Source organism: Bos indicus, chromosome 3, assembly GCF_029378745.1.
Source record: "Bos indicus isolate NIAB-ARS_2022 breed Sahiwal x Tharparkar chromosome 3, NIAB-ARS_B.indTharparkar_mat_pri_1.0, whole genome shotgun sequence".
NCBI lineage: Eukaryota > Metazoa > Chordata > Mammalia > Artiodactyla > Bovidae > Bos > Bos indicus.
In genome coordinates this window covers 23,525,074-23,548,985 of record NC_091762.1, presented here as the reverse complement: position 1 = coordinate 23,548,985, position 23,912 = coordinate 23,525,074, and the positions used below count along the sequence as shown (strand labels likewise).

Here is a 23,912-nt window from a genome sequence, read left to right as displayed (position 1 = left end):
GCAAGAATATTGGAGTGGGTTGCCATACCCTCCTCTGGTGCATCTTCCTGACCCAGGGATCGAATCTGCCTCTCCTGCATTGCAGTTGGATTCTTTATCCCTGAGCACTGGGAAGCCCAAAAAATCAACTATACTTCAATAAAAACAAAAAACATCTGAGATGCTGACCCTCAGCTCATGTAAGAATGGCCTGCTACCATTTTTCCCTCACAAAAGTAATTCTATACTTTTTTTGTTTCTTAAAAGGTTATTATCCAAACAATGATCTCTTGTGGAAAAAAAGACAGCAAAAGATGGTTTAAAAAACTAAGCATGTGGCTTTTAGAAACAAAGTTAATGAATTTTGAAGGGTAGTAGGTAATCATGCAACAAACAGGTGCCAAACATTTAAACATCTAAGAGCTGTCGGGACAAACCATTTACTTGGAGATGTATACTGGGAAAACAAAGTCTGCAGACTAAGGTAGCATACGCTGGCTACCGGTGTGGCTCAGACTGTCTGGGCAGGACTGCGGATTTTCACCCACTACCTGTGAGATCTTGGACAAGCTACTGCTCTGTGCCCCTATTCCCTCCTAGGTAAAATAGAAACAATAATGGTACCTACCTCATAGAGTTTGATGGAATTTGAATAAGTTAATACACATTAAATGTGTAGAAAACTGCCTGACATAGAATAGGCACTTAATAAACGTTAAGTTGAAGTATACTGATTGATTCTGCTTTAAAATTCTTTGTAGCAATGGATGGCCTAAATTTTTAAGGGGGTGTAGGACTAAGACTTGGCTTCCCAGGTGGCGCTAGTGGTAAACAAGCAGCCTGCTAAGGCAGGAGATGTAAGGAGATGCAGCTTCTATCTCTGGGTGGGGAAGATCCCTTGGAGAAGTGCATGGCAGCCCACTCCAGTATTCTTGCCTGGAGAATCCCATGGACGGAGGAGCTGGGCGGGCTATAGTCCATGGGGTTGCAAAGAGTCAGACACAACTGAAGTGACTTAGCATTCATGCTTACAGGACTGAGACTTAAAATGATACAGACCACAGATCTAGAAACTTTTAAAAGGAGCTCCTAAACATCAGTCTCCTGGAATCTTTGTTGTTTATCTTAAAGCAGGGATTGAAATCTTTTCAGTTAGAACCCATGCCTATAATCATTTTTCCATAATTAAATATGATTTAAAACTGAACTTTCATTTTGGTTCCTCCTCTTGCTTCTTTTACTATTCTTTCCTCTTTTTCTACTGGTATAATTATCTTTTAATTAATATAATTTGAGTTTCAGGTACACAAAAGACACTGGCTACATGCTGTGTAAGGGTCTGTAGCCTGTATAGGAGACTGATTGAAATAGACTATTACATAAGTCTTATGAGTATGTGCTGCTGCTGCTAAGTCGCTTCAGTCGTGTCCGACTCTGTGCGACCCCATAGACGGCAGCCCACCAGGCTCCCCCGTCCCTGGGATTCTCCAGGCAAGAACACAGGAGTGGGTTGCCATTTCCTTCTCCAGTGCATGAAAGTGAACAGTGAAAGTGAAGTCACTCAGTCGTGTCTGACCCTCAGCGACCCCATGGACTGCAGCCCACCAGGCTCCTCCATCCATAGCATTTTCCAGGCAAGAGTACTGGAGTGGGGTGCCACTGCCTTCTCCGTATGAGTATGTACAACACTGTTACTAGGGAAAACACATTCCACAATGGCAAATAATTGTTTGAGTATTCATCTCTATTCTATTTAATAAGTCAAGGAACTAGGTTGTTGATTTCACTAGCTCTGTTCCTTCAATTCCCTTCTTGTACCATGGAAAATAGGAGTAAACTTGTAGGCACACTCGCAGGCTGGGTGAAATGGGGTGAACACCCTAACTTGGGAAGTTCATTGCCAGGTTGCCCTTATGAGTCAAGTGGTTACCAAATGTAGAGTCTTAAAGAGTTTGGGTGGGATCATCTCTCCAGATTATCTATGCACTGACCTCTACCGTTGCAGTGATTTAAAATCCCTACACTCTACTGTGGCTTCCCCGCTATGACTTCAGTTTGGCCGTATAACAAAGAGGTGATGAATCATGCCCTTTCCCCTATTTGCTGCTGCTACACTTGTTTTAGATGATTATCAGGCCCAGTAATTTAGGCACATTGCTGCTTTTAAGACTGAAAATTGAAAGTCCCTCCCCTCCACAAGAAAATGTCGTAACTGTATATATAGAAATGACTTACAAGGCACTATAAAGTAGTTAATTTGCTTATCAACCATAAATAAATAATACTAAGTTGAGCATAGAAAATAAACAGAAATTTCCAGGACAATCTAAGAGTTGTATCAGCCAGGGCCTGTCGTCCCCAACCTGACTGCTCTGCTCAAGCCACAGTCTGCCTCTTGCAGATGCAGCCATTGCCCAGTCCTTGTGCCAGTGAGAGCCCGATGTCATTCCAGTTCTTTCTCCAGAAGAGAGGGGAGAAACAAGGAAATAGTTTATTAGGAGCTCGACTCCCAGCACTTAGCCCAGTGCCTGGCACAGAGCCTGGCATATAAAGAGTACTCAGTAAATATTGATTGAGTGAACAAATACATTACCACCCCCAGAGCCAGTATCCAGTGTGATTTGGGATGGATGTTGCCTTCTGACACTTCTTGTATGTATTACTTCCCAGTTTCCCTACCTGCCTCTCACCATGTGTGACTGACCATCCTAGCTGGCCGTTCTGATCCAGTCATCTGCGGTTCTCCTTCCAGAACCCCTGGAAGAATCACAGCATAGTCTGAAATACCAGCTGATGGGTCAGGGGTGAGGGGGAAGGTGGAGGTGGCCTGACTTTGTCACCTGGGTCCTATAGTTCTTTTTCCCTAACCGAAGGCCTGTTTCAGGGGTCTTTTACATTGCCCAGGGACTTCTGATTAACAACCCCCTGAAAGTGAAAGTGTTCGTAGTTCAGTTGCGTCCGACTCTTTGTGACCCCATGGACAGTAACCTGCCAGGCTCCTCTGTCCATGGAATTCTCCAGGCAAGGATACTGGAGTGGGAAGCCATTCCCTTCTCCAGGTGATCTTCCTGACCCAGGGATTGAACCCAGGCTCCTGCATTGGAGGCAGATTCTTTATCTTCTGAGTCACCAGGGAACCCCAACAATCCCCGGGTCCTAAAATATTAGAATCCCCTCTCAGACTTCCCTGGTGGTCCAGTGGTAAAGAATCCAGCTGCCAGTACAAGGGACATGGCTTTTATCCCTGGGCTAAAAGCCCAGAAGATTCCACATGCTGTGGGGCAAATGAACCCTTGAGCCACAACTACTGAAGCCCTCGCACCCTAGAGCCCTCGCTCCACAACAGAAGAAGCCACTGCAATAAGAAGCCCATGCAATGCAACGAAGAGTAGCCCCTGCTCACCACAACTAGAGAAAGCCTGCAAGCAGCAACAAAGACCCAGTGCAGCTAAGAAATAAATAAATAATCTTTAAAAAAAAGAAGAATCCCTTCTCCCCAAGTCTTTGTACTCCTTGACTCGTTCCTTGGACACTATTGCCAGAATCTTCTCCATGTAGAGATACAACTTTGACTCCTTCTCCATAAGGTATTTTACTCTCATCTGTTTCCCAATTAAAATCCAAGTATGAAATCCACATTAATATAATTTTATCATGCATGTGTGCTTGCTAAGTTGCTTCAGTTGTATCTGACTCTTTGTGACCTATGGACCATAGCCCACCAGGCTCCCTCTGTCCATGGGATTCTCCCGGCAAGAATACTAGAGTGGCTTACTATACCCTCGTCCAGGGGATCTTCCCGACCCTGGGATCAAGCCTGCATCTCTTTGTTCCCTAATTTTACTGTAAATATGCTCAAAGCTGCAAAGACTTACATTTACTTGCCTGTTTATTTCTCTTTTTTTCCCTGAAAGGAAATGAAGTTACCTCCCTCTTAGAAGAAATCCCTCTTTTCTCATTTAATTTTTATAGGCTACTTCTAGCAGTGCATTGAATTCTGTGCCCATGTTTCTAATCAGTCTTCACAGCTTCTTTCCTCTCCATCTCTTTTTTCCTGTTCTCATTTCTACCATATCAGTTATGGCTTTTGTTAGCTGTTGCCTCAGCTTTGGCAACACCTTCTACACAGTCTTCTTACTTACTTACTTACTAGACCAGTTTATTCTGACCTTGTCTCTTATCATCTACAAGGCTTGGGGCAAGTTGCTTTTGCTCTAATCCCCGATTTCTTCTGTAAAATAGGCATATTATAGTATGGACTTTATAGGGTTATTATAAATGCAAGCACATATTCTAGGTTCCTCCAGGCTATAAATCCAGATACTAATTAAAAATCTTAATGGTTCTCATCCTTCCCCAGATGTGGATGAGCCCAGTGACCACTGAGTGTTCCGTGCCAACCGCTGATCTAGGCTCTGGGTACACAGCAATAGATCCACAGACCTGGACACTACTTTCATGGGCTTACATTCTACAGTAGGAAAAAGACAACTTTTTAAAAAGAGGAAGAAATAAGCAAAATTATGGTACATGAAATCCTGGTAAATGCTGTGGAGAGAAATTTGGGGTGGGTGGTACTAGGGGGTGGGGAGCTTGTTTTTATACAGAGCAGGAAGGTGCTGTTTGTGCAAATACCGTCATTGAAAAACGTGTTGTTGAGTCATTAGTGAGCAACTCTTACCTGTGTTCTTGAATCAGTTATGCCATCATGATTGTTCCAGTTCACTTAGCCTAACACCATGACACAGGCTCTGCTAGCACCAGGGTGAGCTAGAAGCCCACACCCATGCCTCATTCGGAGCCCTGCATTGTTCCCCTAGTCAACGATGCTTTTGAAAAACAGGAAGTAAGAGAGTCCATTTTTCAGCCTTAATGCTCAAGGTAAAGTATTACTGAACTCACTAAAGTCAGCTACTGTTACCTTGCTGTGAATTAAACAAAAAAGTTTTCTGCCACTAGAGCTGGCCCCGTGGTGCTGGTTTTGTGGGACACCTAGGGCTGGCTAGCCCCTGTGATGCCTGTCAGCATCCTCTCTCAAAATGAGAAAGGAAAAGCTCTTTTCCTGGATGCTACACCCTTACCCACTGGGTGATAGGCCCCAGGGCATTTCAGAGTTTCATAAAATGGCTCTTTCTATTACACAGAGGCCTCTCTTTGTTTTCTTCTGGAAAGACAGACACACATGAGGAAACTGAGTTGGGCCCTGCTGCATAACAGGCAGACTGGCCATGGCCTTGCAGGACTCAAGGCCAGTCTTAACTATTGCAGACCCCTTCCTCAACAGGCTGTGCTCTCCCTAGGGGCCCCACTGTACCTGCCCACCACTGTCTACCTCTGGGACTATCCCAGACATGTCTATGCACAACCCAAACCCTTCTGAAGCCAGAATTTGAGTTTTCCCCCAGCAAACTCTTAGCCCCTTTGTACACCAATGGATGCCAATTATTTCTTGAGAGGAAAGGATATTGTCTTACTCTATATCACAGATATATCTATCTTAATTCTGGCCTAGCTAGGACTTTATATTACATAGTAAATAGAAATACTGTTAATCAAGTGATTAAAACAATTCTTCTGTTTAGTAGGTGCTCAAAAATGAGTAACTATCATAATTATGTAGGTAGCTGGATTACAGGGAACTATATATTTATTCTTTATAACTTTTATTTTTTCAAAATGTTTTACAAAATTAGGTATTGTTTAATCACAAGCAAACTCTTAAGTTAAAAAAAAAAGCACAGATCTTGACATGTAGATGATTTCTTCTCCTCCTTTTCATCTCAGAAGAGTAGTCTATTCTTGCTATTTCCACTTCCTCAACTTGCTTTTATCTGGTTTCTACCCCAACCATTCCTCTAAAATTGCTTTCACTGAAGCCACCAACTATTTCTTACTGTCATTCCCTCAGGAATATGTTGGGGGACTGGGAAAGGGAAGCACCCTCAGGCACATGATAACTTGGAGCAGAGGGAATCTGAGTAGAAAGCAGGGGGCAAAGGAATAGGGCGGGGGGCCATTTCATCCAAGTTGAAAGCATGATTCAGAACCAAAGTTGAATCCAAACACTTACCTTGTCCAAGAGTCAAACAGTCTATTCAGAAGCCAACTCACCTAAGTAGAAGAGTCCAAAAAAAGCCAACTCCAAAGAGGTAATAGGTGGCACACCAAGGCAGTCCCAGAAGAAAGACTGCAAAGAGATTTCAGGCCAAGTGGAATTCCAAACTTAGCAAGTTACCAGCTGCATTTACCTGGTGTTCCTGGGAATGCCTGATGAACAGTTGTAACTTACAAAGTCACTTTTCAGAGATGAGAGATGGGCTCCCAGGAGCACTCCTATACTGGATATGTCAACAAAGTGCCTGCCACACCCAACTTCCTCTTCAAGATGAAACTGCCCCACCCACAGCCCCCCTGCTCTGAGAAGCAGAGTAAGAGTGTTCTCTACCCAGGGATGGCTCCTGATTGGACCAGGAACTGGCCCCTGATATTAGGCCTGCCCCTCCAAAAATCAGGGCTTGGATGGAAGAGATGAGTTTGGCCAATCAGCTTCCTTCTGGGATTCAAACTGGGAAATGTGGAGATAAAGGGGCAGGTGCTCTTGGAGACTGGAGTTGAAAGAATGACATATGATGGAGTGATGGCTGTGGAGGGTCACATAAGCCAAATCTATGAGGAAGCAGAACTATATGATAGGAAAGCAGGATTTATGAATAAGCAGCAATCACAAGGTAGAAAAAATACATGAAGGGTAAACAGAATTTATTGGTTGGAATAGGAAAAAAAGAAGCAAACCTGAAGAGTAGCTGGGAGGTAGTGTGCCACTGTTCTGTAGACTCTGTCATCTGGTTCCACTAAAAGCCACTTTCCCACCAGTCAGATTTCCTAGGACTCCTGTGTTCTTCGTTGGACCAACCCCAATTTCCTGAATTCCATGCTAGTATTTGTTGAGCATCTACTACTAGGCTTCCCTCCTGGTGGCTCAGATGGTAAAGAACCTGCCTGCAATGCAGGAGACCTGGCTTTGATCCCTGGGTTGGGAATATCCCCTGGAGAAGGGAATGGCAACCCACTCCAATACTCTTGCCTGGAGAAGTCCTTAGACAGAGGAGCCTCGTGGGTTATAGTCCACAGGGTCTCAAAGAGTCAGACATGACTGAGTGACTAACATTTTTATCAGTTAAGCATAGTTCTAGGTGTTTGGGCTCCATCAGTGAATGAAACAGGAAAGTAATTATAACAAATCCCTCATTGCTTTAAGTAGGATCTCTGTTTCAAAGGGCCAAATTAAAACATTCCTTGTGCCCTCACTGTTTCCCATGGTCCAGTTGGTGAAGTCAGTCTTAATGTAATAATTAGTCTACTTCCTCTTGGGAATACCTCTCTTGTTTATTCCCCCTCATCACTGAGGTTGTGGCTGGAGATTTAGGAGTAGAGAAAAGAATAGAAGAAGCTGGGAGACTGGGCATGGAGGAAGTTAGCTGATATATGACAATGACAGCAAGGTGGCTGGATGCCCAGGCTTTAAATTAACATGAAATTTGGCTCTACTACTTACTCATTATGTGATCTTTGGCAAGTCAGTTTTCTCAGCTGTAAATTGGAAGTTAAATAGTATCCTCTTTATCGCATTGTTGTGAGGATTAAGTGAGAAAATATACACAAAGCAATTAGCACAGTACCTGACCCATAGTGAGAATTTAAGAAAGGACAGATCTCATTGCTGGTGGTGTTATTATTATTACCCTCAATCCTCAGCTTTCACTAGGTAGGTAGAATGAATGTGCTAGGGGAGAATGAGATGGCATCCCATAGTCAACTCTTCATTCTAAAGGCTACTTCCAGACAGAACTTGGTATACTCATCAAGATTCCTTTGAGTTGGTACATACCTTCTCAGATACTCTCTAGCTGCAAGAGTATCAGTAATGCAAGGAAGAAGGAGTACAAGAAAAGTGATAAGGATGAAAAATATTGTTGGAGAGAAAAGCAGTTCTGAAAGAGGGAGTCAATAATTTCTGAAAGCAAAATCTGCAGCAATGACGCTAGCCACCGAGCAGTAGAAGAATGCAGGTATTCCGTAAGCACTACTCTTGTCATCCATTTAGGGACAGCAGGCTGGTGGATGTGGACTTGATAGTCCCAAGGGCTCTGGTTAGAAAGCAGTGTTTTAACAGACTGTGCAAATAGAGATTCTCTTTTACCCACCAGGGAGTAAATGGCTGCATGGAGGGAGGAGCAATGCAGGGATGGAAGCATGCCTTCTTTATAAACCTGTTACTTCCAGGACAGAGTAATGACAGGCCAAGAGGGGCAGACCAGAGATGGAGGGCCCATAGGTGGAGTCCTGGAGGTGTATGAGGATCTGAAGGAGTCATCACTACTTTTTAGGAAGCCCAGGTCATCTTTACTTGAGGTCCAGGTGATCATGGTTGCTGCTGTTCAGCCACTAAGTTGTGTCCGACTCTTTGAAAACCCATGCACTGCAGCACACCAGGCTCCCCTGTCGTTCACCATCTCCTGGAGTTTGCTCACACTCATATCCATTGAGTCAGTGATACCATCCAACCATCTCATCCTCTGTCACCCTCTTCTCCTCTTCTGTCAATCTTTGCCAGCATCAGGATCTTTTCCAATGAGTCAGCTCTTCACATCAGGTGGCCAAAGTATTGGAGCTTCAGCTTAAGCATCAGTCCTTCCAATGAAGATTCAGGGTTGATTTCCTTCCGGATTGACTGGCTTGATCTCCTTGCAGTTCAAGGGACTCTCAAGAATCTTCACCAGTACCACAGTTGGAAAGTATCAATTCTTTGGTTCTCAGCCTTCTTTATGGTCCAACTCTCACATCCATACATGACTACTGGAAAAACCATAGCTTTGACTATCCAGACCTTTGTTGGCAAAGTGATTGTGGTAGTGTATCAGAACACATCATGTTGGAGAGGGCCACAGATTTTGTTTTGGTAGAGGAGCAGGTGGGTGGTTGATCTGAGGCTGCATTCAGGTCTTCCCAGCAGGATGTGAACACCCTACTCAGATAGAGGTCTTCCTAGTATTTCATACCTCTCTAAGTTGCACCTAAGAGGCCCTGGATCCGGATTAGGAACACAGGTAGATGTCTGAAAGGTAATTTGGGCTGAATGACTGTGAAATACTCAAGTCAGGCTCTTCCAAGTTTGGATGTCTCTTCTACCCCTTGTATTCAGGCTTACAACATAGACCATTGCCCTGTGGTTCTGTTGCTGAGTGTGCAGCCAATGGAGCACCCAAGGCTCTTAAAATAAGGCAAGCCACTTGACACAGCATGAGCTAAGCTTCCAGGCTGTTTCAGGCTACTGCAGACTGAGCTCACTATCATGCATTAGACCCCCAAAGCCTTGAAGACATCTTCACAGCAAGCCATTCTCCTTGGGGATAATGGAGGACAGAACAGGGCCCTGCTAGATCAGAAGCACCGATGTTAACAGCACCAGTCCAACAGTGTTAGGTTGAACTAAGATGGGTCCAAGCTGGGGGCTGACACACAGGTTAAGAGGATAGAATCTGGAGCTAGAATGCCCACATTCAAATCCCAGCTTTTACCTCTTAGTAATTTTTTAACCTATGTGACCTTAGGGGAATTACTTAGTCTCTCTGCCTCAGTTCCCTCATCTGTAAAACAGGAATAGTAACAGCATATTCCTCATAGGGTTATTATAAACATTAAATGTACTGATACAGTTAAGGTCCTGTATTAATAAATTCAGTGTAGAAGGGTAAGTGCCAGCTAGTGCTATAATGGGGCAAAGGTGAAGGGAGTCTTGAGTTGCATGAAAAATTGTCCAGCTCGGCACTCAGGCCAACTTCCTTCTCTTTTTTAGGAGGTCACTACTAGGTCAGTTGCACAGAAAAGGGCAAAATGCTATCAAACCTCATTTGGAATGTCTATGTCAAGTGACCAGGGCCTCTTACTACACAATGATAGATACTTGGCTATAGCAAACTGGAGTTGTCTGGAGGCTGTTTTGGAGGTGCTGATGCTTCAAGCAATCCAGAATTGCTGGATTGCGGATTATATGATGCACAGTTGGGTAGAGTATGTGTGGATGTGTTCAAGGGTTTATTAGGACATTGTCCAGGAAATGCAAAACCATCCCCTGGAAAGTCATGCAGGGTACCGATCACTGGGTGCTGCCACAGATCACGGTCTCTACATGCTGTCTGAAGTGAAGTGTTAGTTGCTCAGTCATGTCTGACTCTGAGACACCATTAACTGTAGCCCACCAGGCTTCTCTGTCCACGGAGTTCTCCAGGCAAGGATACTGGAGTGGGTTGCCAGGTCTAGACACTTCTAAAACCCCATCTTTCACTCTTGATCTTCCAAATACAGATGATGGAAGGCAAACAAGATCATAGGCGTTCAGAAGGTCTAATTTCATGGGTTTTCAGGCACAGAGCTGCCCCAGGAGCATAAGGGGACCAGATAGGATCAAGACCCCAATAGTTCTAGCACAGACCTAGTTCTCTGCTTCTCTTCTTCACAAAGTGCCCCAGTGCCTTCTTGGGGCAAGTGGAGACCAATGGATCTGAAGGCCTAGGAATTCCTACTGAGTCTCAGGTTATGGGGTTGTGGTGGACACCTTGCTGAATTTGAATTTCAAATAAATGATGAATAATTTCTTAGTATAAGTATATTCTGAATGTCTTATCTGTTGTTTATCTGAAATTCAAATTTAACTGGGTGTCCTATATTTTTATTCAATAAATCCAATAACACTCACTGAGGGGTTGTAGTCAGGGAAGGCTGCTGGATACATGCCTACAGCTGAATATAAAGAGCAGAGATACTAGAGGATTCTGGTGCCCTTACCTCAGCTGCTAAGTCGTTTCAGTCGTGTCCGACTCTGTGTGACCTGATAGACGGCGGCCCACCAGGCTTCCCCGTCCCTGGGATTCTCCAGGCAAGAACACTGGAGTGGGTTGCCATTTCCTTCTCCAATGCATGAAAGTGAAAAGGGAAAGTGAAGACGCTCAGTCGTGTCCTACTCTTCATGACCCCATGGACTGCAGCCCACCAGGCTCCTCCGTCCACAGGATTTTCCAGGCAAGAGTACTGGAGTGGGGTGCCTTCTCTGCCCTTACCTCAGAGGAGCCCCCTAATACCAGTTCACTCTATACAGGTCCCTGGAAGTGGAGGAGGTCTGGATACTCATCTACACTATGGTTGAAGTTGGCCATTTCATGGACCAGTCATGTCATGGCTGTGAGAAAGTCCCAGTGGTGCCCATACTGGGGCCTTCCTGGCTACAGTTGAACAATTGTTCAGCATCCTGCTTTCTTGGCGGACATGAGAAATCCCATTCACATCAGTGTCCTCTGTCTCCAAGTATAACTCTCGTATCTCCATAAACTATTAGAGCTGGATTTTAAAATCACGGCACCTGGGAGGACTCACCTGAAGACAAACAGCCAACAGGGCATTGTGAGGCTTGGCAAGGTCTGACCAACAACCTGTGATCTCAAAGCTAGCAGCCCTATTGTCAGTAATTAGCCACATCTACAGAGCAGATACAGAGAAGGCAATGGCAAGCACTCTAGTACTCTTGCCTGGAAAATCCCATGGACGGAGGAGCCTGGTGGGCTTCAGTCCATGGGGTCGCGAAGAGTCAGACACGACTGAGCATCTTCACTTTCACTTTTCACTTTCATGCATTGGAGAAGGAAATGGCAACCCACTCCAGTGTTCTTGCCTGGAGAATTCCAGGGACGGGGGAGCCTCATAGGCTGCTGTCTATGGGGTCGCACAGAGTCGGACATGACTGAAGTGATTTAGCAGCAGCAGCAGCAGCAACAGAGCAGATAGGGCTTCCGTGGCTTCAGATGATAAAGAATCTGCCTGCCAATGCAGGAGACGCAGGTTTAATCCCTGGGTCAGGAAGATCACCTGGAGAAGGAAATGGTAACCCACTCTACTGTTCTTGCCTGGAAAATCCTATGGACAGAGGAGCTTGGAGGGCTGCAGTCCATGGGGTCACAAAGAGTCGGACACAACTTAGTGACTAAAGAACAATAACAACAGAGAAGCCACCACAGCCACCACGTGAAACCACATTCCTCATTTCAATTCTGGAAGCCGAGTTGCAGAAAATTAGCAGAAGACACAGCCTTGTGGATTGAGGGACTATGTCCAAACTTATTCGCTCAGGTCAGGAGTTGGGAGCACGTAGTAACCACAGTAGGCATGTGGTGTAAGGCTGGGTTTCCTAAACTGAGAGAATAGGCCAGAACCTCAGACACATACACACAGGTACAGAGTCCAAGAGCCAGGTCACCAAGACCCAGAAACACAGCCCTACTCAAATAGGTCAAAAAGTCAAGGCCGTCTCTGGAAGCAGAGCTCAAAGAGAATGAATCAACAATAGGCTGGTGTTTCAAAAAGTCAGCACATGACCAGCCACCTATGGTTCGTGTTTTACTCCTGGGGTTCTCGGTGGGGAATATGGCTGGTTATAGATGCTTCTAGAGAGATATTGTCAGGAACTAGGCCTAATTGTCAACACCCAAGGACCTTTCCCAGCCCTGCTCTTCAAGTATGCTGAAGTCGCTGCCCCTGTTAGACACTGTCTTTTCATTGTCACTCTCTACACACTTGGCTACTCAGACGTACTCTTCTGATTTCCTCCTACTTGTTCCTTCTCTAAGGGATCTTCCCCTGAGCCTTGAATATTCATATTCTTCAGTGTCCTACCCTTGACCCACTGTTCTTATCTTTTCTCTCTTTCTATAGTGCCTGGATGTTCTCATTTGCTGTCGTGGTTCCAACTAAGAGCATAATCGGTTGAAATGTGGGTTATAGAGATAAAGTTCTTGGGTGCTTTCTACAAATTTCTAGCTGTGAGACTACGGCGAAGTTTTGTTTGCTTTTTGAAGCTTCTTTAGATTTCATATCCTTATCCTTATCTACATGGTGAAGACAAGCTACACAGACTAGAGATATGATGAACATTAAGTAAGAAAATGTATGTAAATTACTTCTCACATTGCCTGACACGGTAAATGTTCAATAAGTATCGTCATAATAGCTATTACTTATTACTACTTATATGTAATTGAATTTCAAATCTTTGTTTCTAGCTCAGTACTCTTTTGGGAGCACATTCATAGTTAACCTGTCTCCTGCATGTTTCTACATGCATGTTCCAAAGACACCTCATGTTTATTGGGTCAAAAATAAAATTTGCTACTCCCTAAACAAGAGAAGAGTGTGATAGGACCAAAAAAGTGGATTTTCAGGGGACAGCTCCAAGAAGCTATAAGTTCTCTTCTCTATCTAAACAAAGCAGAAACAAACACAAAATAAAACCTGCCCTTTCTTCTTCTAAACCTCCTGTCCTTCTCTGTTCTCTGTCTCAATAGTTGGCACCATCACTTATCACTCCTAGAGTCCTAGAAGCCATTCTTGATTCTTGCCTTTTCCTTGTAATTTGCCACCCACCACAGCTCCTCAACAAATCAGTCATTAGAGTCTGACATTTTGGTCTCTTCAACTCTTTCACTTTATATTCTTCTTCCATTTCTTGCTAAAAATCTCTTGAAAAGGTAGTGATTCAAGGCCAAGTCCCTAACTGTGAGGAAGTTCATGACTTCAGTGGCAAAGACAGAGTCTTGTAGTGCATTATGCTATTGTTCAGAATGTTCAGTGCCCCTGCCTGTGGGGCCTATAGGGAAGAATATACATCTCTGCTACCACTGACATCTGGCTTGGCTACTGACTTGCATTGCCCCATGGAATGTTAACATATGGGATATGTGCCAATTCTAAGCAGAAGCTACAAGAATTATCATTTTCTACCATTGCTCTTTCCTCCTGTTATGACATCACCATGTCCCAAATAGGGCCTGTTCCTGCATGAATGATGAATGAAATGATGAATGAAAAAGATGAAACAAGGCAGCAACCAGTACACAATGAACACGCAACATGAACAAGAAATAATTTTTTTCATTGTTAGACTACTGGGATCATTTGTTATTGCATCATAACCTAGCCTAAAGTGATTGATACAACTCCTTTCCAGATTATTTATTGAATATTTGAAGCTAATGCACAATAAGATGGAAATCGAGTCATAGTGATGTGAGGCATAGTGTTCTCCAACAACGCAAGAAAGCTGGATGTGCTGCCGAGGATCACAGGTACTTCACACATGAAGGTTCTTCTTCCGACCAAAGTTCTGTTGGACAAAGCAAATCTTTACTGTTTCAAAGATGTTAGTAGTTAATGGGACTTTCCAAAAGAGGCCAGCAAACAAAATCAGACTTTAAAAAATCTGTGTCACAACAAGTGCTGGAGAGGGTGTAGAGAAAACAGAACGCTCTTGCACTATTGGTGGGAATGTAAATTGATACAGTCACTATAGAAGAGAGTATGGAGAGTCCTTAAAACACTAGGAATAAAACTACCTTTTTTTTGTTGTTCTTGTTCAGTTGCTCAGTCATGTCCGACTCTGAGACCCCATGGACTGCAGCCAGGCTTCCCTGTCCTTCACCATCTCCTGGAGCTTGCTCAAACTCATGTCCGTTGAGTTGGTGATGCCATCCAACCATCTCATCCTCTGTTATCCCCTTCTCCTCCTGCCTTCAATCTTTCCCAGCATTAGGGTCTTTTCTAATGAGTCAGCTCTTCCCATCAGGTGGCCAAAGTATTGGAGTTTCAGCTTCAGCATCAGTCCTTCCAATGAACATTCAGGATTGATTTCCTTTAGAATTGACTGGTTTGATCGCCTTGCAGTCCAGGGGACTCTCAAGAGTCTTCTCCAGTTCAAAAGCATCAGTTCTTCAGTGCTCAGCCTTCTTTATGGTCCAACTCTCACATCCATACATGACAACTGGAAAAACCATAGCTATATGGGTCTTTATTGGCAAAGTAACATCTCTGCTTTTTAAAACACTGTCTAGGTTTGTTATAGCTTTTCTTCCAATGGGCAAGTGTCTTTTAATTTCATGACTGAAGTCATCATCTGCAGTGATTTTGGAGCCCAAGAAAAGAAAGTCTGTGACTGTTTCCATTGTTTCCCCATTTATTTGCCATGAAGTGATGGGATCAGATGCCCTGATTTTCATTTTTCGAATGCTGAGTTTTAAGCCAGCTTTTTCACTCTTCTCTTTCACATGCATAAGAGGCTCTTTAGTTTCTCTTCATTTTCTGCCATAAACGTGATGTCATCTGCATATCTGAGGTTATTGATATTTCTCCTGGCAATCTTGATTCCAGCTTGTGCTTCATCCAGCCCAGCATTTTGCATGATGTACTTTGCATATAAGTTAAATAAGCAGGGTGACTCCTTTACCAATTTTGAACCAGTCTGTTGATCCATGTCTGACTCTAACTGTTGCTCCTCGATCTGCATACAGGTTTCTCAGGAGGCAGGTAAGGTGGTCTGGTATTCCCATCTCTTGAAGAATTTTCCACAGTTTGTTGTGATCCACACAGTCAAAGGCTTTAGCATAGTCAGTGAAGCAGAAGTAGATGTTTTTCTGGAATTCTCTTGCTTTTTCTATGATCCAATGGATATTGGCAATTTGATCTCTGGTTCCCCTGCCTTTTCTAAATCTAGCTTGAACATCTGGAATTTCTCAGTTCACATGTTATTGAAGCCTAGCTTGGAGAATTTTGAGCATTATTTGCTAGCATGTGAAGTGAGTGCAATCGTGTGGTAGTTTGAACATTCTTTGGCATTGTGCTTCTTTGGGATTGGAATGAAAACTGACTGTTTCCAGCCCTGTGGCCACTGCTGAGTTTTCCAGTTTGCTGGCATATTGAGTACAGAACTTCCATAGGGCCCAGCAACACCACTTCTAGGCATATACCCTGAGGAAACCAAACTTTAAAAAGACACATATACCCCAATATTCATTGTAGCACTATTTATAATAGCTAGGACATGAGCACCAACCCAGATGTCCATTAACAGATAAATGGATAAAGAAGCTGTGGTACATATGTAAAATGGAATACTGCTCAGCCATAAAACAAAACACATTTGAATTAGTTCTAATGAGGTGGATGAACCTAGAGCATATTATACAGAGTGAAGTAAGTCAGAAACAAAAACAAATATCCTATAATAACACATATATATGGAATCTAGAAAGATGGTACTGATAAACCTATTTATAGGGCAGCAATGGAGATGCAGACATAGAGAACAGACTGAGGTACAAGGGCTGGGGAGAGGAAGGAGAGGGTGAGATGAATGGAAAGAGTAGCATGGAATCATATATACTACCATATGTAAAATAGATAGCCAATGGGAATTTCCTGTATGACTCAGGGAACTCAAACCGAGGCTCTGTGACAACCTAGAGGGTAGCATGGGGTGGGAGGTGGAAGGGAGGCTCAAGAGGGAGGGGACAGAGGTATACCTATGGCTGACTAATTTTGCTGTTCGGCAGAAAACAACACAATATTGTAAAGCAATTATCTTTCAATTAAAAATAAATAAATCAAAGTCAGAAAGGAGTTTTTCTTAAAAAAAAAAAAAAAAAAAAAAACCTGTTTGGTGTATACATAATGGGGAGGGGGACATAAGAAAAGCTGATTGAACTGAGAGCTATTTGGGATTCATACAGCTACATGCTGAAAGGAAGTGGCATGTAGTTTAATGTGAGTTTAACATAAATGTTTTATTTAACGTAAGTTTATTTATTTAACATAAATGTGAGTTTATTTATGAACTATTTCAACACATTAGAAGAAATGTCAACAATTTGGAGGATGATAACATAATTTGACAGAAAAGCATCTTCCAGTTTTCTAACTCTACCGCAAGCCCCAAATGGACTGATCGTTTCCCGGGCACACATCTTTGCTTGGCAACAATGAAGGAGACAACAACCATAGTAAAAACAAATATTGCATACATTGAACTGTGTCAGCATATTTTAAACAGGACATTACTTTGCCCTTCTATGTGACAAATTTGTGCTAATAGTAGTCTTGATACTAAATACTCAATATTAATTTCTAAACCTTAGCATAATAACACTGGGGCCAGATAATTCTTTGATGCAAGGATGCCATGTGTATTGTAGGATGTTTAGCAGCATCCCTGGCCTTACCCATTAGATGCCAGTAGCGACTTCACTTTCACTTTTCACTTTCCTGCATTGGAGAAGGAAATGGCAACCCACTCCAGTGTTCTTGCATGGAGAATCCCAGGGATGGGGGAGCCTGGTGGGCTGCTGTCTATGGGGTCGCACAGAGTCGGACACGACTGAAGCAACTTAGCAGCAGCAGCAGCAGCACTCCCACAGTTGTGACAAGCAAAAATGTGTCCAGACATTGCCAAATGTCCCTGAAGTGTCTTCCTGCTCTGAAGGAACGACACTGACAGTGAGAAATGAGAAACCATGGCAAATGGAACTGAAGATACTTCTGAGTGGCCCAGCCTTTGGTTTACCTAATTAGTTCAGGTACTTAACTCTTCACTTTGCTTATAAATCAGGCCCTACCCACCCCGGTTCCTAGTAACAGCTACTGGTTACCTATTGTAGGTATTTAACATAATTTGCATAGTGAGTATAATGTGGAGATTAAGGACTTGGCTTTGTTGTCAAACAGCCTGGCTCTGCTATTTGCTATGTGACCTCGGGTATTTCTCTCCCATTGTTTCCTCATCTGTGAAGTAAAAGAACAGCACATATGAATCAAACTAGGGTTGTTGTAGGGGCTTCCCAGGTGGCATTAGTGATAAAGAATCTACCTGCCAATGCAGGAGACTCAAGAGATGAGGGTTCCATCCCTGTGTTGGGAAGATCCCTTGAGGAGGAAATGTTAACCCACTCCAGTATTCTTGCCTGGGAAATCCCATGGACAGAGGCGTTTGGCAGGCTGTAGTCCATGGGGCTGCAGAGAGTCAGACATGACTGAGTGACTGAGGACTCTTCCACACAGGGTTGTTGTGAGAATTCAATAAATCAGTGCACATGAGGGTTTAGAACTGGGCTGAGGGTATGGAAAATATTCAATAGATGTTTATTGTTATTCTTAACCCTTATCACAGCCCCACAACTTGAGCAACATCAGCCTCCATTTTAAACACATGGAAGCAAATATTCAGGAAAATCAACTCCAGAATCACACAGCTGCTAAGTTACTTGGCTGACCAGAAGAGGAATCATGACTCAGACTCCAAGCCTGAAGGGTTTTTCATTAAAGCCCAGGCCTGAGTAGAAAATAGGTTAAACCTGGGAGGGAGAAAGAGTTCTCTTTCAGGGATAAAAACTGGAACTTGTCCACTTGGCTTGTTCTGTTTGCATGTAGTAATGGAAAGACCCACCAACTAGGCAGTGCAAAAACAGCTTTCAGCACTGCCTAGCTGTGAGAACTTGGGGCAAATCTATCAAACATCCTGAAGCTGTTTACTCATCTGCAAAATGGACACAAAAACACCTGCTCTGAGATCTTCACGGGTGGTGATCAGAGTGATGTGAGAAAGAGTCTGCAGCAGAGTGCTGTAAAACTGTCAAGTGCTTGACAGCTGTGGGCCGGTGCCTCTAAGGCTTTGTCTTTCCTTGGTCACGTCTGGCAGCTCTGCTAAAGTGAGTTCTGCAGGGAGCCCCCACTGCAGGCACTGGGCCTCAGCTGGAAGCCCTGTGGGTGCCCCACTGGCGGGCAGAGATCGGCCCTTGTCCGCCTGGTTCCAGGGTGGGCAATCTGGGAGGTGACCCCAGTGTGGATGCGGCAGCTGCTGCTTATCTGTAGTCAGTCAGCGACCCGGACAGATGAGGTGTCCGTGGCGACCTTCCTGCCTCAGTGAGTGTGGGAACTCGGGGCTTCCCAGGGCCCAGGGGTGGGAATGTAAACGAAATGGCCCCTGCTGGAGACCAGGCTCGTGTCCTCCCTCCGCTGCCCTAACCCAGGAGGAGGCAGGAGAGCTTGTGGAGTCTCCTCCACGAGGGTGCAGAGGGAAGAAGCTGGGGCTCTGGGGTGCCAGGCTTGCTCTACCTCTTGGCACCATCCTGACACCCCCAGACCCCAGAGGGGGAACGCTTCCTGCCAAAAGTCCCACCACCACCACTGTTTGCTGTCAACAAGGCAGGGTCAGAAATATAGCACCCCAGTGGAAACTCCTTCCCTCCCTCTTCCCCTCTGTGTTCTGTGGTCAGTCATCTGTGGAGAGCAGGCATCCTGATTCTTTCTAGCAAAAGACAACCAACAAGAGGCTGAGAAATGGTTCCTTCTCAGCCCCCTTTCAACTGTCTGTAGAAGCTGTGGCCTAAGATGGGCCGTTCCCTGTGTGTGTTACTCTTGACTTTGCTTCACTTCTCCATGCCTTTCCTGTGTGTTGGAGTCTTCCTTCAATTCCTTCTAGTTGCCTGCTCAACATTTCCTCACGCCTCCAGTAGCACTACTCAGAGCAGATCTGTGGCAAAATGGTAAAACATTTTAAGTTCGTGCTGGCATCTTCTCACTTCTTTCTTAATCTTCTTCCTCACCATCTTTCTATTGGCCAGCAGCTAGTCTGCATTTAACAAATGTGCCAGACACCATAAGGGTGCTGGGGATACGCCAGCCAGAAAGTGGGATAAAGTTGATAATTTCTCATTGCTTCCATTCCAGCTGGTGAGAATATCAGACAAGGATTCTCACAAGGGGCTTCCCCTGTAGCTCAGCAGTAAAGAATCTGCCTGCAATGCAGGAGACACAGGAGGCCTGGGTTCGATCCCTGGGTTGGGAAGATCCCCTGGAGAAGGGAATGGCTACCCACTCCAGTTGCCTGGAGAATCCCATGGACAGAGGAGCCTGGCAGGTTCCATTGGGTTGCAAAGAGTTGGGCACCACTGAAACAGCTTAGCACACAGCACACATACTCGCACATACTCACAGCACACACGCTGTGGGGGCCTGTATGAGTAGGTGTGCTGGAAAGCTGCCACAAAGAACTGTTTGTGTTGAGCCTGGAAGCCTAGAGCATGACTCAGGTGAAGGGGCTGGTGAGAAGAAGGAAGCAGGAGGAAAAGAGGACAATATATGTGCAGGCACTGAGGGAAGGCAGCATTTGCCGAGCCAGAACTGAACAGTGCAGCCACTGTGGTACATGGCTGGTCCTCGTCCCCGCCTTGAGCTGTGCTTTATCTCGAAACACTTCTGCCTACTCACACACCATAAAACTGTCCTGCATGCTCTTCCTCTGAGGCTGGGCTTTTTTCCTTCCACGATTGCAGTGTCAACAGATAATTTCCTAAAATGGACTTGGAGTCTGGAGACATTCTTAACTGAATTCCACCACTTAACCAGACAACCTGAACTTAGCATCTCTGAGCTGTGGTTCCTCATCAGTGATATGGGCCAGCATGTGCTACTAGAAATGCTTAATAGAGTTTACTCTGTGCCGGGCCCCAATGCTAAATGGTTTATTGCATTTAATCCTCACAAATTTAATCCTCATGAAGTATGTAGTATTGTCTTTATCCCTTTCTACCTCTCAAAGGGGAGTCTGAATGTGACACTAATCATGGACGTGCTTTGTAACCATTAACCTGTGTCAGTCACTCAGTCGTGCCTGGCTCTGCAAACCCATGGACTGTAGCCTGCCAGGTTCCTTTGTCCATGGAATTATCCAGGCAAGAATACTGGAATGGGTTGCTTTCTCTTCTCCAGGGGATCTTCCTGACCCAGGGATCAAACCCAGGTCTCCTGCATTGCAGGCAGACTTCCTCACCGTCTGAGCCACCAGGGAAGCAATGAAGGGTTAATGCAAAAATGACACAATATTACCATGGTGTTCGCACATGCAATGAATAAATTCATTTGTTAAATGCCACGACAGTTCTGGGCTATACATATTAATAATTAAATGAGGATCAACATCTTTTGTGTCTGCATCCTAAGCAAACCAAACCAAAAGCAGTAGCAGGAACGAAGTGCTGTCATCACCAAAGAGCTAACTGCATGTTGTGCCAAACCACTGAAGGGAGAATTCCACAGATGTGACCCCGAACCTCTGAAGTTCACAGTCTGATGACCACCACTGCCCAGAACAAATCTGTAGACAAGAGAGTGAAAGCTCAGAATTAGTTCATGAAGAGACTGATGTTGTGTCAAACCGACTGCCCACCAAGGGTAGGAGTCTTTCAAGGGGCTGAATGAGCTGGGAGAAATCCATAAGCTTACAGCAGAATTCAAAGTTGGGGCTGAAACCAGAAGAGTCTAAGGTTCGTGGTATTCTCCTTAGTACGCATTCCTCTACTTTCTATCACTTTATCATAGCATTTTTCACTCCAAAGCCCAATTCTGGGAAATTATTTATACATGATATACACAGTCATAATAATGACAGATTCTTAAATTGCCAAGTTCTGAAACCATGGATGGTGCGTGTGCATAACAAACTAATATGCATACACATGAGTTTGCATGCGCATGTGTTGATGAGTGTAGACATTTGTGAACCTGCTTGTGAGTATGTGAGCATGGCTTCCTACACTTACATTCCCTCACTTGGCAAGACATGGTGCTGGCTCCTCCTGAGAGCAGCCAGTGTGGGAGGAGAACTGACACCAAAAACAAATGAGGTGAAAGAGGATGACTGCGGTTTGATACTCACAGATCCACATGAAAAGCAATGAATGAGAAAGTCAATGAGCTGAAAATGACTTGAGTACAGGCAACTCCTTGGGACTGCAACCCCTTGATTGTAATAAACGTTTGTTTAAACTGCTTTAAACTGCTTTAAAACTCTACCATTCATTTCTCCCCTCAAAATATAGGTAGTCTATCTTGGAGGTTAAGAGTACGTTCTGGGTTCAAGCCTAATTTCTTCTTTTTTTTTTTCATGTGGATAGTCTTTAAAGTCCTTTATTGAATTTGTTACAAAGTTGCTTCTGTTTTATGTTTTGGGTTATTTTTTTGGCCATGAGGCATATGGGATCTCAGCTCCCCAGTCAGGGGTCAAACCCACACCTCCTGCATTGGATGGCAAAATCTTAACCACTGGACCACCAAGGGAGTTCCCAGGTCCAGTTTCTATCAGATTCTGCCATTTACTCGCTGAATGATGTTGGGCAAGTCACAATTCTCCAAGCCTCTTTTTCTTTACCTCTAGTATGGGAAGAATACTGTTTACCTCAGGGAATTCTTGTGAAGATAAAGGGAAATAAAATGTGGTGAGTGTTTCTGGTGGCATTTTATAGGTTACAATACAGATGTGAAGAGAGGTTAACTTCCTCTTCTGGGCACCCCCCCCCCACCCCCCCCAGCTAGTAGGCAGCAGGGCTGGGAAAGCAGTCAGACGTCCCGTCTCTGGCCTAGGGCTCTTTCTACTCAACCACGTGGAGCACCAGCCGCACGCTGAAATAATTTTCAAGTCACAAGTGATTTTGTATGCATAACCTCTTTAGTTTGCTCTTCTCTGCCAAGTCCACACACTAGCAAACTCAGAATTCTGAAGAAATGGTTCATGTAGGACCTTCTGGAAAACTAGTCTAGGTCCGAGGTGGCCTGAGGAGACCTAAAGAGCTATATGTGAGAGAAGAAAAAAGACACCGTGTCACACCTCCCTCCACTGGGAACATGTGGATTATTTACTTTGTGAATTGATGTCATGCAATCTTTCATCTCATGTTGGCCACGCTCCACCACTTCCCTCCACCATCAGTGGGTATGTGCTCAAGCAACATAAACTCAGGAAAGTCATGCAAAACCGGGGAAGTAAACCTGCTTTTTACACCTTTCACCCCAATTCAGCCTCCTCCTCTCTCTATTTCACCTCTCAAGCTTTAGAAATCCAGAGATAAATGTGTTTCCAATTATCTTTGTTTCAAGTCCCCTTATGGAAATGATAAAGACAGTTGGACTAGGCATTGGGAAGCCTGGGGCTTTAGTTAACATTGGTTAATCATGGGTCTTCAGGCAAATTAGATAAATTCTTCAGGTTTTGGTTCCTCAGCTGTAAAATATAAAGAAGAAAAGAACATTGACAGAGTGCCTCCTCTTTGCCAAGTGCCTTCAATTATGTTACTTTAGTCCTTTAAAGGGAGAAGGAAATGGCAACCCACTCCAGTATTCTTGCCTAGAAAATCCTGTGGGCAGAGGAGCCTGGTGGGTTGCTGTCCATAGGGTCACTCAGAGTCAGACATGACTGAAGTGACTTAGCATGCATGTATGCATTGGAGAAGGAAATGGCAACCCACTCCAGTATTCTTGCCTGGAGAATCCAGGGACAGAGGAGCCTGTTGGGCTGCAGTCTATGGGGTCGCACAGAGCCAGACATGACTGAAGCGACTTAGCAGTAGCAGCAACAGCAGTCCTTTAATAAAAAACAAAACCCTGGATAAAAATTCTGACCTGCATTATGCAAATAAGAAGATAAAGGGGCAGAGAAGCTAAGTAAATTGGCCCAGGCCCAGGTGGCAAAGAGACTCTGAGATGAAAATTGAATCTAGGACCATCTAATTGCAAATTTTATGCTTGTGCTGATAATATGATACAATCTGTAATTTGTGTTAGTCCCTCAGTCATGTCCAGCTCTTTGCTCCATGGATGGTAGCTTGCCAGGCTCCTCTGTCCATGGAATTGTCCAGGCAAGAATGCTGGAGTGAGTTGCCATTCTCTTCTCCAGGGGATCTTCCTGACCCATGGACTGAACCCAGGTCTCCTGAATTGCAAGCAGATTCTTTACTATCTCAGCTACCAGAGAAGTCCTCACAATTTGTAATGCTCCTTCCCATTCTAATATGATGCTGTTCTGTGATCACAGTTAATCAATCAATAGTTGTCTGAGTTTGTCACAGTAGGTCATTCCTTCATGCCTTGATATCTTATCCTGAGTAGGCAGAAGACCTGAGATTTACTACAGCTATTTGGTCAGCTGTGCACTTTAATATTATAAAAAGTAATTTTATTCCTGTCAATGGAAATTTGATACTTACCTTCATCTTAAATGCTTCTACCAA

The 23,912-nt window shown here is 44.3% G+C and overlaps 1 protein-coding gene across 2 annotated transcripts in view; it reads right to left on the bottom strand.

The window, feature by feature from the left end:
* Positions 1-6,246, bottom strand: part of NOTCH2 (notch receptor 2) — a 208,282-nt gene extending 202,036 nt beyond the window's left edge. Inside the window, exon 1 of one of the 2 annotated variants that reach the window (XM_019956709.2) lies at positions 6,228-6,246. The gene's annotated coding sequence lies outside the window, so the exon portion shown is untranslated. Of the gene's footprint in view, positions 1-6,090; positions 6,110-6,227 lie in introns of those variants that run through there. The other variant, XM_070785817.1, reaches the window with a different exon arrangement.
* Between the last annotated feature and the right edge of the window lie 17,666 nt (positions 6,247-23,912).